Raw genomic sequence first — 13394 nt, 5'->3', positions numbered from 1 at the left:
AGCAAGGCAAAACAGAAATATTCACCAAAAGGTTTCTAAATGTTTTCACCTTCGGAAACCTTGGTACCAAGCTGGACACTTTGCTGCCAATTGTGGAAATGAAAAGGTAATGTCCTGACCTTTCTGCCCCATCACTTGGTGTTTGGTCAGAAGGTCTCCTTGACTCTTCAGCAGGGAGTAGACACCACCCAGATTTGGCTTTAGTGACTTCCACACAGAGCTCCCTTCAACCAGCATCTCCCTCACCCATCCAGAGGTGGGAAGTGCCTGTACCATCAGCCCTGACACGTCCTGTTCACAGCAGCACTTTCACACAGCACCCTCAGCTTTCCAGCTGGAAACAGCAGAACCTCCTCCCTCCAAGGAAAGGGGAAGAGGAAGGTGAGGACTCCTCACTCTCTGGTCATACCCTGTTGTAACCCTCCAGGAAAATCCAGTATAAGCTCAGGGGAGCTTCACCCTGCGTATTTTCCTCTTTTGTCTCCACTAAGCAGGGGAAGATGTGGATTTGGGATCATGAGAACCTGGAGGATTGGTGACAAATGCTCCCAGCTCTGCCCAGCCACAGCCACAAACAGAATAAGAGAAAAAGTCAGTTCGGAGCTCCTCCTGAGGAAGCCAGCTCCTTGTTTTCTGGTGTATAATCAAAACTCCAAACCCAGCCCTATGGAAGTCACCTCCCCCTCCCCCCCCCCCATCAGGAGTGTTTCACCAAAGCTGGTGCTTTAGCCCCTTCCAGCAATGAATGCATGAAAACTGACACCAGGTTTCATGAGCTTTAGCGGTGCTGTGATTCACACTTTCCCGCAATTATTGTAATTTAATGACATTGTTATATTATGATCCTATTACATCTAATTAGATAAGACAGGGGCTTATGATGAGACTGTACCTCACACCAGTCGATGACTATTTAGTTTTAAGCGACATCCAGCATTTTAATTCCCATGTAATTTCAGCTTTACTCCAAGTTCATATCACATGTCTAAGGAAAGACTGGATTCCTGTCTGTGAGCCTGGGGAACACAACCCCTTGAGGGCAGAGACAGCACAGGAGCCACATCTCACCATTCTTTGTCACCGAGGTTCAAGTCAGGAGTGTCTACAGGCTGAGGACATGGTGACACAGACATCAATAACTCAGTGTTGGCACTTCACATGTACATAAAACAGCGTCTCATCCTCACTGAGCACCACCTTTGAGAGGGAGAGCATCGGGAATGTCAGGATCTCTTGGGAAAACCCATCATTACATTAGGATGAACATTTATCACAGTATCTGGTGCAGCCATTTTCAGGCAAGGTGCAGATGTCCCAGACCCAAGGCTGTTTCTGAGTCAATTTTTAAGCTCTGCATAACAATTCTATCAACCCATCATTCCCTCTGGTGGAAATTTTCATTCACAACTGCCCACTTCCACTCTTTTCAACCAGTTAGAAAATGTTGTTTCTTGAGCAATCTCAGCCATAACCTGTGTCCTCCTAACCAAGTTTCCCCTTTGTTATCAACAAGGGACAGCTGTGGAGAGAGGATTGTGGTTCTGCTTAATATCCAGAAAGCTAATTATTCTTTAAATGTCTTAAATTTGCTTCTTTTGAGGTATTAATTCAACTTTTCTCAGCTCAAATTTTATGCTATAAAGAAACACTATCCAGTCCTGCCTGGCAGCAATTACTATGGCCCCAGTTTGCTTCAGGATTTATGAAAAGGCTTCTATAGATTCTGGCAGCAGATTTGTTTGTTATTTTTATGGAATACTCATAGACTGCAAGTGATCACTGCAAGAGTGTTACTGCTAAAGAACTTCCTTCAGGCTGGCAGTAGCTCAGTTTCCCTGCCCATGCACACAGACCAAGAACAGCAATGCCTTTAAATTGAAACTGTGAAGACTGAGCTGCACATGATTAAATTCCTTACACGTTTAAAAAAAAAAAAAAAAAAAAAAAAAAGGCATATTTGAATAGAGGACTGCAAGTTCCAGCCTCCAGCTGGGATTTAGTGATGCTGAAATCCATTCACTGCTGGCACATTTTTCATATGCCACAGGTATCTCTCAGCTTTTGGGAACCCACCTGGCTGGACTGGATTTGAGGAGTGACCTGACAATAAGATGGACTTACCCTGTCACCCTTCTGCTGGGCCACACGGTCAACAGGAGATCAAAGTTAACACTCAAACTCAACACCAAATTAGTTTCTCAAGGAGAAATTTTAAGACCATGCTGTCCACTAGGGAGGGAGGAGAACACAGGAACAAGGTCGTTCAGAAAATGTATTTGTCAGGTCAGAGTAGCTTACAAGTCAGGCATAAGGTTTACTTTTTTCTGATTAGAAGTTAATTTAAGTTATTCATTGGAATTTCAAAATCCAGCGCTGCCATCACGACTGTACTGCAGTAAGTATATAAAAACCTCAACACTATTAAGGTAACAAATGCTGTAAAGTACGTCAAGAAAATAATTACATTAAATAATTGTTTGCATTCAAAAATAAATCCTTTAAAGGCTAACTGAATAAAATTAAATAATAGAAGTAAAATTAGTCAATCAGCCAACTTGTCTGTGATTAGGAGGACAGAAAACAGGCTGGCTAAATGTTTGTGGAGGATTATTTCTGTGGCATTCAACCTCAGGGTCAGGTAAGGAGAAGATGAGGAAGGAAGAAAGCTGAACAAGTGCAAAACAAACAGGATGAACTTCCAGCTGTGGGAAAAGGACATTGTCAGTGGATTGAGATGGGTCAAATTGTGAGTATGACTGATGCTCACCACCATCCATGGAGTCAGAGACTACAAGAAGGTGATAAAAAGTTGGTGCTAAACATGACGAGGCTTAAAGCCTGGATTTATTAGTAGCCACTTTCAAATAGACACGCAGATTTTTGCTTGAACTGCCAGCATTAGTGAGTGATTTTGAAAGCATGGGTACAGAGAGGCAGATATATTTTGTAATAACTCCAACAATGATTTGGATAACTAGATTGGAATTTGAACTTTCACTGATTTATTTTCTGTGTTACAGTGGGGCTGATAAGGAAGAAAAAAGGACCACCTTTTCTGAGAAATACTGCATCCTGCCTGGAACAGGAAAATCAAAACAGAATAAGGAGGGGAGGGGAAAGGGGAAAGATTCTTATCTCAGAATTTCCATTTATAGAAAACAGAACCTGGGGACAGGAGCAAGGGGAACCAGGTGTGTGGAAAGAGAATCAAAACTTCCAGGTCCTTGAGAGCTTCAGCTTCAGGCAGCACTTGCAGGGCTTTTGAGATCAGACATTTGAGAGGGTTTCACTTTGCAGAAGCAAGGAAGCTTTGGGGACTTCAGCCCCAAGGCAGTAAAAAAGAAAACAAGATATTTCAAAGTAGATTTATTCTTGAAAATATACTCAAACTGCTAATTGCAAGGATTCTTTTGAATAAAATGGGTTGCTTAAATGCTGTGATCACAGGTCTGTAAAAATTTTGCTAGCATATTTCAGAAAATCCTACAAACTTCTGCAAAATAATTCTGAGGAGCCAACCCCTAGTATCATCCATGCAGAACTAAAACTGTACTACATGACACAAAATTCTGAAATTCTTATTTTAATAAAGAAAAGTTGCTGAAAAGTTATTTAAAGTAATACCTTTTACCTCAGCAGTGGAATTATCTGAATGAAATGTAACCAATGTCCTTGATACCTGTCCTGCAAAAAAGGTGCTGATGCTTTTATAAGAAATAGGAGGTAAATTACCAACTAAACAATATATATCTCCGAATTAACAAAATATTAAAATCCCTTTGAAGCAAAATTTGCTTGCCTCACAAAAACCTGCCAAAAATGGCAGGTTCTCACAGGCTAATGGTCTTATCATAATTATGAACCAGCTTGCTCTTTCCAGCACATTTTGGGCTGATTTTCTGACAGCGTATCGTGGGTCTCTCTACCAGCTTTTACTGCTTGTTCTCCTTTATCACAGAGAAACCAAATTCTTTGTGTTGCTTTCTTCCCTTCTTGACCATGTTAGACATCAAGTTTCCTTTAATTCAAATCACCCCTAGTGAATACTTAAACCCCTTTGCTGCATCTCTGAATGCTCCTGCTTTAATAACAAGCATTCCCACCCTGATACCATATGCAGCACACCAAGTGTTTCCAGGGTGAATCCAGAGAGGTGCACCAAGGCAGGAGTGGAAATAGATCATCTTTAATGTCTCTGCCAATCCAAACAGTTCTGTGGTTCCATCATTTGCTCCTTAGGCCACAGCTTCTCTTGAAGGACCTCCAACCTATCTTCTTCCATCCATGTTTTCTGCAAGCAGAACTGAGCCCTGAGATATAATTCCCTTCCCTCATTGTACAGATGGAATGCTGAGAGTGAGAATTAAGACCACACTTTAGCACATAAATGCCTGCCTGCCCAGAAAGAGAAGCAGAAACAAGAAAACCTCCGCTGACATGGGTGCAAGGTGAGATTCCCAGGGCAGGGAGATCAGCCCCAGCTGTAACCACTGCCCTGGCTGGTGGCCAGCCCTGGGTCAGGATGTGTTTCAGGAGCTCCAATCCCTCAGAGCGTGGGCACAGCATTGCTACAGCCACTGCAGCACCAGCGGCTCCATGGTTTACTCTTGATATCGGCTTGGAGTAGACAGTTTCCAGCGCCTCCATTTGGGCTGGATCCTCACAGGAAATGTCCAGCTCAAACTTACTCTCAGCTCAAGAGCAAATGAGCAGCTCACTTGTCAAGACTACAAACACAAAACTCCCTTAAATTCTTCTCTTACACTTTCAGGGTATCAAGTGAAGGATTTTCCCAGTAAACATAGTTGAGTGCTTCTAGTCTGAGTGCTCCTCCAGAGGGGATCAGACAAGCTTTAGGAAGGAAGGAAAGAAATACCTGATTGTTAGAAACCATCATCTAGAAGGGAAGCTTCCCTTCCTTCAAAGCCTGGCAGGCTGAAGAGACTGAAGTTTTGTTTGGGAAAGCCTGAAACTCTGCAGAGCCTCTGTAAGTCAATATTGTTTTTAAGATCTCTCATGAGCATGAGAATACATCATTATTTTCTATAAAGAAAATTTTGCCTTCACATTAAGACCCAGTTTCAGAGATATGTGTCTATTTGTATCCCCCTGTGCTGCCAGATAGTCTTGGCAGAACAAACACATTGCCAACATCCTCCAGGCAAGGCACAGCAGCTTTGCAAGCACTGTCTACCACTGACACAGACATTTTCCCATTTTCCTTTCCCATCATGGCTCCATGAAATCTGGTTTAGCAGCAGCACAACAGCAGAGGCCGTGCTGTGGGATGAATTGCCTGAAGACAGTACGAACCCAACACAGGAGCCCCTTTCTGTGTTTTCCCTCCCACCATGTCCCTGGACACTTCTACCTGGTTCCAACCACAGGTGAAATCTTGGATTCCTCTGGAAGAGCAGCAACCACATTTCAGGGTGTCAGCATACCACTCTGACATTATTTACAGGTCTGGGTCACACTGGTGACATGGGCAGTGGAGGCAGGGGCTGAGCACCAGCACTCCTGCTGGTGACCCACACCAGCCCCTGGCCAGGAACCTCCACACTCTCAGGGGGCTTCAAAGACTGTGAAACAACCAAGGCAGGCAGACAAAGCTCCCCTCTCTCTCACATTTACTATTTGGGATTATTATCCACTGAGAAATACTAGCATTCCTTATTGGAAGAAACATCATCCTTTCAAAAACGACCTACACTGAGCCAATTAAAAAACGGCTCCTTCCCAGATAACCAAAAAGTTTTGAGGAAAGCCAAAGCACTTATTTTGACCAACAACTTTATTTCATTTTACATGTGCATTCAGAAGATCAAGCCCTTTTAGGGGGTAGCAGTTGAACAGTTTCATCACTAAAAAGGTTAAAGTGACTCACTCTGACCTTATCAAAAGGTTTCTTTCCAATTATTTTCTAAACAAAACCCTTAAGAGAATTACGCATTCTATGCAACGTCTTGCTGTTAATGAAATTAATCGTTTTCCTAATGAAATTTAAATTATTTTAATCTTCCTCATGAATAAAATCAAAACATCTTATTCCAAGCACTCTCATCAGTTCAAGTTAAGAGAATTGCCTAAGACTACAATGGAAATAGATTAAATCAGCTTCAGATGTTCATAAAGGGGGGCTCAGCCTTGGCACCTACCCAGCACAGAAAATTTTAGCCTCAAATAGCTCAGGTTCAGTCAAATTATGAGGAACATAAACCTGAGCCTTCTCATAATAAGCGCAATGAAGCCACAGTGAGACAGAGCCAGCAAGGCCATGACAAAGTGCCCAAGTCCCCTCCATGGGGACACAGAGTTTAACCTTTACGACAAAAGGAGTGCAGGGAAGACAAGATGGACCTCAGGTGGGAAAAGCTGCCAATGGCTGGGCATCCAGCCTTGTCTCCCAGCATTAGGATACCTATTGGAGCCAACCAGCTCCCAGTCAGCTGGCCCCAGGCCCATCCTGGGGAGGTGGGGATCCTTCAGGTTCTCACACCCTTGGATGGGCACAAAATTACTCCACTGCCTTCTGCAGGTGTCTGATCCCAGCCCAGCTGTCCTCACAGCCCAGAGCAGGGACTAAGGTGGATTTTTGGCCACACAAACTCCCTGCCTCTCTGGCCCCCATTTCCATCTCTCTGAACCTGGCCAATATCACAAACAAATGAGTGAAGCAAAAATAGTGGTGCTTGCTCCAGCCCAGCTCCCAGGACTCCTGGTCAGCAACTCACTTCAAGAGGTCCTGCTACCAACAGCCAGAGGTGGTGTTCCCAAATCTCCACCACTTGGAAGAGACCTGTCATTGTCCCTCAAATCCAGGTGAGGGGGCACTCCCACTTCTGTGCCCAATTTTCCCTGTCCATGCCATCCTTTGTTTCTTCACATCTCCCTTACTTCTCAGCAAGGTGGTTATGTCTTTTCCACCCTTCAATCATTATAAGCCTGATTTTTTTTTCACCTTAAGGGTGAAAAAGGAAGCAAAGAGAAACACCACTTTCAGCTGAAACAGAAAGGAGGATTTCAACAGGCAAACCATCATTATTCCGTGGTGCGTACATCGCGTGCCTGTAATGCTACTGGAGGCACCTAGCAGACAGAAACATAGAATAGGAGAGGCCGAAGAAGCAAAAATACTATAGTAAACTTCCTTGGGATGTTAGTATGATCCCAAAATCCTTTTGCCCAGTTTCCCCACACGTGACCCTTACTCTGACAGATTGCACCAGGCCAAGGTTCCTCTGCTTCCTCATGCACAACGCGTGGTCACCCCAGAGAAAGCGGAGCAAAGGTAGCAACAGTTTATTTACTTAATTCCCCAGAGGTTTATCCAGCCCAGCCACCTCAGGATTTCAGCTGGGAGGGCCATTAGGTTGAGCATAGACCGGACTGGATGGCTTGCAAGACACTGTTTGCAAGGTGGTGAGTGGAGAAGGCTCAGCTCTGCAGGTGCCCACCTTCGGATGGGCTGGCACTGACCAAATGGCCCCAGCCAGCTGCCAGCACACAGCTGACAAATCCCCACCTCAGCAGCGTGCTGTAGGATGCTGCTAACTCTGCAGCCCTCAAAGCCAATATAACATGCACAACTGAAATGAAGGAAAATGGTGAGGAAAAAACTATCTTTCAGCAGGCATTATTAGCCTGCCCCCAGAGCAAACCTCCTGCCTGCACAATATTTAGTGACTTGCACACCACACTCAGCCATGGGAGATGCCAGTGCAATGGCTCACCCCTCACCAGAGGTGTTTAATGGTCAGACTCAATCTTAGAGGACTTTTCCAACCTTAACAATTCCGTGATGATCTGAGAGCCTGCACTGCAGCACCTGCCCAAGCAGAGCCCTTGCTCAGCCTAAGGCCAGAGTTGCATAGACGTGTGTGCACCCTCCCAAAACGCCACAGAACCCCTCACACCCTGGGTCATCTCTGCCATGGACAGTCAGCCCAGCCACGTGGAAGTCCCTTCGGGGCTCTGCTGGAAGCTCGTCCTTTCCAAATACGTCGAAAACAGAAGGCCAGGGCTGGATGCAGGTTTGCTGAGATCAGGGCTATTCTGGTGCAGACAGGCTATGTGCTGCTGATAGGGAGGATTAATGAGCCAGGCTGCTCATCCGTTGCAATTAGAAACAACACTACAACTATTTTGGTGCCATTTCTCTGCTGAGCACTCAAACAGCTTATCAGCCCCTCCTATATCTGCATGTAATCACGGCTTTGTTAAATATAGGAGGGTAACAGCCATATGTATGCGTTGCTCTGCCCCTGGAGCTAAGGTGTGGAGGACCACTTGCTAATGCTCATACAGCATTAGAGAGAGAGAGGTGTCAGGAGAGTGGCACTAACAAGCCTTCAGTGTCACTTTGTGGTGGCTAGAAGTCCTCTGGCATTTTCAGTGCTCATAGGAGAGCTGGACACACTTAATTTACTCCAGGAACAAGGAAAAGGCCCTCACTGTCTGAAGCTGTAGCTAATCACCACATTTATCAGCATAAGAAATGGTTTTGTGACATTAGTAAAGGAGGAGGAATTCTAGCTCATGGGCTCTGCTCCTTGCTCTGACCTACGATCACGGAGATCCCTCTCAGCTGCCTCAGCTGCAAAATGGGAGAGACAACACCTGTCTAAAGGATGAGGTCCTGCCTCCTGCTTCCATGTTGTTATTTACAAGTGTGGGTGATACGTTGAGGCAGAGGACTTCCAAATAAACCAAATCGTTTATTATGTCCAACATATTATGTTTCATACATCTCCTATGGAGTGGTAAACATTTTATCTGCCTCAATTCCCTGACAAAGGTTACGTATTTGTGACCCTGCATCAAATCGCAGATACACTTCAAAATTCAGAGTCGAACTGGACTCTGCAAACTTTCTGAGATTGTTACTGTTGCTACACTTTTATATAAGAGTTCAGCTAAGACAGCTGGAAGAAACAGCTCACCCAGGGCACTGCAGTTTCCCTTCCAGATACCGTCACAGACCCCGGCCCAGAAGAGTTTCTCCAACATGCTGCACTCCAGCAGGTCAACAGCTGGGCTCCAGGTCATGTCCTGATGGTCACCCAGAGCCCTCAGCACTCAAGGGGCACAGTTGAAAACTAGGAGGGAAATAAACCATCAGTGTGCCCCTTGGCACCTGTTTGCCTCACGCTGGAAACGGGTCCCTGCAAGCTGCTATCAGGAACTGCAGAAGTTTGGTCCCAGGTGCTGAAGGGTTGGAAGACAGACAAAGCATTGAGGCACATGCACAACACTGCATCAAAGCTGGGTGTCTTGAAAAGAGCTTCCAAACAGCTGCTTGCAGGACAAAGCTTGGTTCAGGATCGCCAGACTTTGTTCAAATCTCTGAAAATATGAACAGCTCCTTAGCCACTTGCTAGTATCCCAGTTTTTCACACAAGCATCCTCTTCCTTTACCCTAATGGATTTTAACAACCAACATGCTCTCATTGAAGCTGCTGCCAATGCCTCTGACTCGACATTTTGTACCTGCCTATGTCCTGGACCTGAGAGAGATTCTACAACCCAGCAGCCCTCTATGCAGAGTCCCTGCATCACAGACAAACCTCTGCCCATCCTTATAGCAACTTACTATGCTGCTCTACAATGTGATCTTCTTTAAAATGCTCCACTGGTGTCAGCCAAAAGAGCAACTTGATATGAAACTCACAAGTGCCAGACAGCTCCTTCATCTCTCCACAACAAATAAATCTTCAGGATAAATCCATGCTCTCCAATGTCACTTCTTATATATAGACAATCAAAGAAACTAAGGTACAGAAGTGTGAAGACAAGGCCTATGAGTCAAATTACATTTAACCTGTCGTTTGGTGATTTATCTAATAGAAATAGTTTGTTACATTTTTAGTTTTACTCTTTGGTTCACATAAAGGTTTTTCAAGTGTTTCTGTACTGTGCTGAACTCTTCCCTTCCAAGATACAGCCATTCTTACTCTCAGGAATAAACCTTTAGGTTATTTTTCCTTGCCACTGAAATGAACCCAGCCCTGAAGCAGGAGCTCGCAGGCTCTTGGCTCAGTCTGACAAACTCCCGTCACATCCCGGGAAGACGCTGAACAGATGGGCAGCTCACAGGGCAGGATTTAAGCCAGACGATCCAGCCAAATTCAACAGGACCTCAGACAGCTTCCAAGGCCAGGGACTGCATCTCTACATACTGCAGGATACAGGATACTGCCTCCATAAAGATGCAAAGAGCAGGGCAGCTCAGTCACTGAGTCAGCAGTAGGATTTCTGGCTGCACCTTGGGTAAGTTCTGCTACTGTTCCTCACTCTGGCTCACAGCTCACCTGAGAGGCCTCTCCACCTGGGCAGCACCAACTAGAGATGCTCAGCAGATGACTGAAATATGCAATTCTGCTATCCCCACAGTGCCCCTTGTTTCTAGTAAGGAGGCAGTTGCAAGCTGGAATTGCTGCAGGACATCTTGGGCTCTGGGCCCCCAAGAAGAGTTGCTGCTTGAAATAACCAAATCACGATCAAGCCCATCAAGATCATTGCAAACATTTGTCCTGCCTCAATATGCCTTAAAAATGACTGACTTGAGGTTGCTTTCCTCCAGTCTCAGGAATGATAAGACTGGAAAGGATGCAGAAGACAGCTTAAGCAAGACAAGAAAGGAGCCTGCTCTTCCAGCTCATGCTCCACTGAGACAAGGGCCTAACAGAAGGAGTGGAGACATCAGAGGCAAGAAACCCCTTAGCAAAATGAGCACTGGACTGAGCAGAGAGATTAATGCTGTATCCAGCAGTGGGAGGATGACGGGCTGGCAGCACCCAGCATCACTCCTGGGAACACAGCAGGACCTGAACTTTGTTTGCAGCAGCTGCACACTCACTGGGAAAACAAATGGCTCAGATTATCAGCTACTGATCTCAGGCTGGCTCAAACCATTTGAAACCTGCTCATCAGTAACTCCTCTGTGGTACCTACAGGAACAGCAGACAAACAGGCCACAGGAAAGCAGATACCTGCTAATGAGGCAGCCCTCAACTACTTATTATCTCTCTTTGATTCCCTCCTTAGCTCACTTGAGTGATAGCAGGCTTTATTTTTGTCCTCCCTACTGAATCAGCATCTTCAGCTCCCAGAGGCTTTTTTGTTCTCCCTACAGAATCAGCATCTTCAGTTCCCAGAGGCCTTCCTGCTGCTGGTAGTACACATGGCAAGAGCCAGCTTCAGGACTGGAGGCCAAAACACTCCCCCCATCTGCCTTTTCCCACACACCTTGTGGCTCCTCGGTCTCCTCAGCTCCTGCCTGTGCTTTTGAGCATGGCTCCGTGCAAGGAGTCCTTGGCAGAGCTTGTAGGACTGTAAGGCACCAATACACTCCCCACACAATTGCTCCAGCTCAAAACACTGAGTCTGTATCTATCACGAGGGTAGGGGAGGGATCTTTCATCTGTCTTCTTCCAAAGGATGCTGGCACATCTGTGAGAAATAGAGCCATAGGAAGCCTCAGAAAATCATCTGCCAAGACAAGAAGGGGGTTTCAGTTATCCCCAGTGTGACCAAGAAGAATAAAGCGTATGCGCTGCTTAGCATGGAAAGTTAAGCAATCTCTTGGCTCTGGAACAACTCTTAAGTCAGGATGGCTTGCAAGATGGATGAATTGATCAGTTCTAGCTTTAACAGAGCTTTACAGCAGGTCTCACACACGGCTGGGTCACCATTTGTAAAGAGAAAGTAAATTCCCAACCAGATGCAGCACTTGCTTGCAACACCTTGCCTGCCTTGCCTTGCAAGGTGGATCTCAGAGAGCCACTCACAGGACCTGGGCAAAAAACAAGAGCTCAGGGGAGAAATGGAAAATGAGTTATGAGGGAATCAATTTTCCAGAACCGTGCCTATTTTGGCACACCTCACACAAGAGCACAATGCTGATGCTGAGCAGGGAAAAGCAGGTCTTGGTCTCACTGACACTCATGTGTGAATAAAAGGCTACTGAGCGATTTTTCCAATTTTTTTAACCATGCCTCATCTGGGAGTGGCTGAGGGAGGCATCACAGCCAGCACTAAGAGCAGGGGATGGGTGATCAAATCTCAATTCTGTCCTTAAAGTCATAAATAACCTTTCTGGTGTTCCTTTGCCACAGCAATAACAGTATCTGTTTAAACCCCATGACAGTTCTGGCCCCCATCCCTTCAGCCTTGCTCCCTCCCAGAAATGAGGGCAGATCTTTTATTTTTTTCTGGCTAGGAGCATGCAATGCTCAGGCAGTGGGTTTCTACTGACGCACAGGTACCTATTCACAGGGCATCATGCTAGGTGGCAGAAAAGGATACAAAAGGTGCACACAGGCAGGACTCCTCAAACTCTCACTGAATTTCTCCTGCCCTTAGCATAGAGATGCTAAGTGATCATTTACAAGCTTCAGTAGATTCTGCCTTAAAAAAATCAGCATTACCCTCCAACCTGCTCCCTGGTAAAGCAATTCTCAGGCTGCCATTTCCCAGTGTTGCTTTCTGTGTGACATAACCCTCCAGAGGTCCCCTCCAAGGAATGGTCTGCACAAAGAAGGGGTGTGATCAACCCATCTCCACTATCAACAAACCCACAGCAAACTCCACTCACTCACAGCCTTGCACTGCCTCTGCCCCATCATTTCCAAGACCATCACACTGGAGAATAAAATCAAGCTTTGCTCCTCACAGTGACAAGCACAGGCTGACAGGGTTCCTGCAGCAAAAACTCCAGCTCCACTCCCATGCATGGAGCAGCAGCAGCCAAACTGCTGAGCCCGACTGAGGCAAACACATCGAATCCTCTGCTGCCAGTAAGTCACCCAAGGCTGCAAGAGCGACTCATTGGCTCAAGTAAGAATTAAACACCAGTACTTACATGGCTGCAAACTTCATCCTAATGCACTCAGCGTGCAGCGGCCAAGGCGGAACCAGAGAGGAAGTTGTGATTCATGTTGGTGCAGCACAACCTTCTTCTCTCTTGAGGTGTTCAAACAGGAACAAGAAAAGCAGTAACATGAAAGATCAATTTTGAATTAAGCTGGGGCCCAGGTACACAGCCTACATGCCCCCTTTGGTGAATAACCTGTTTCCCTAGCAGAGCACCAGCACTGTTACACAGTATTTATAGTCACAAACAGGCTTCCAGGACCAACTTTCCAGCCAACACTCAGTCCAAAAGCTGCTGCTTTTGGTTCTCTGTTAAGAGGTTTTCTAACCTCCTCCCTCCTACCTAACAACGGGCACCTGCAGTTCAATAAGAGCAGCTGGAAGAGGTTGGACCCAGACAGGAGGGAGGGAAGCAGAGCAGCTTTGCTAAGGGAACTCCTTCCTTCCCAAAGCACGAAGGCTCACAACCAGCAAACGGCACCTTTTCTGTCCAGACACTCTCTCCTTAGCTCCAAGAGCAA

The sequence above is a fragment of the Chamaea fasciata genome, unplaced genomic scaffold (assembly GCF_029207755.1).
Source record: "Chamaea fasciata isolate MVZ Bird 193981 ecotype frontalis unplaced genomic scaffold, bChaFas1.0.hap1 SCAF_3, whole genome shotgun sequence".
NCBI lineage: Eukaryota > Metazoa > Chordata > Aves > Passeriformes > Sylviidae > Chamaea > Chamaea fasciata.
This window is presented reverse-complemented; position numbering follows the sequence as displayed.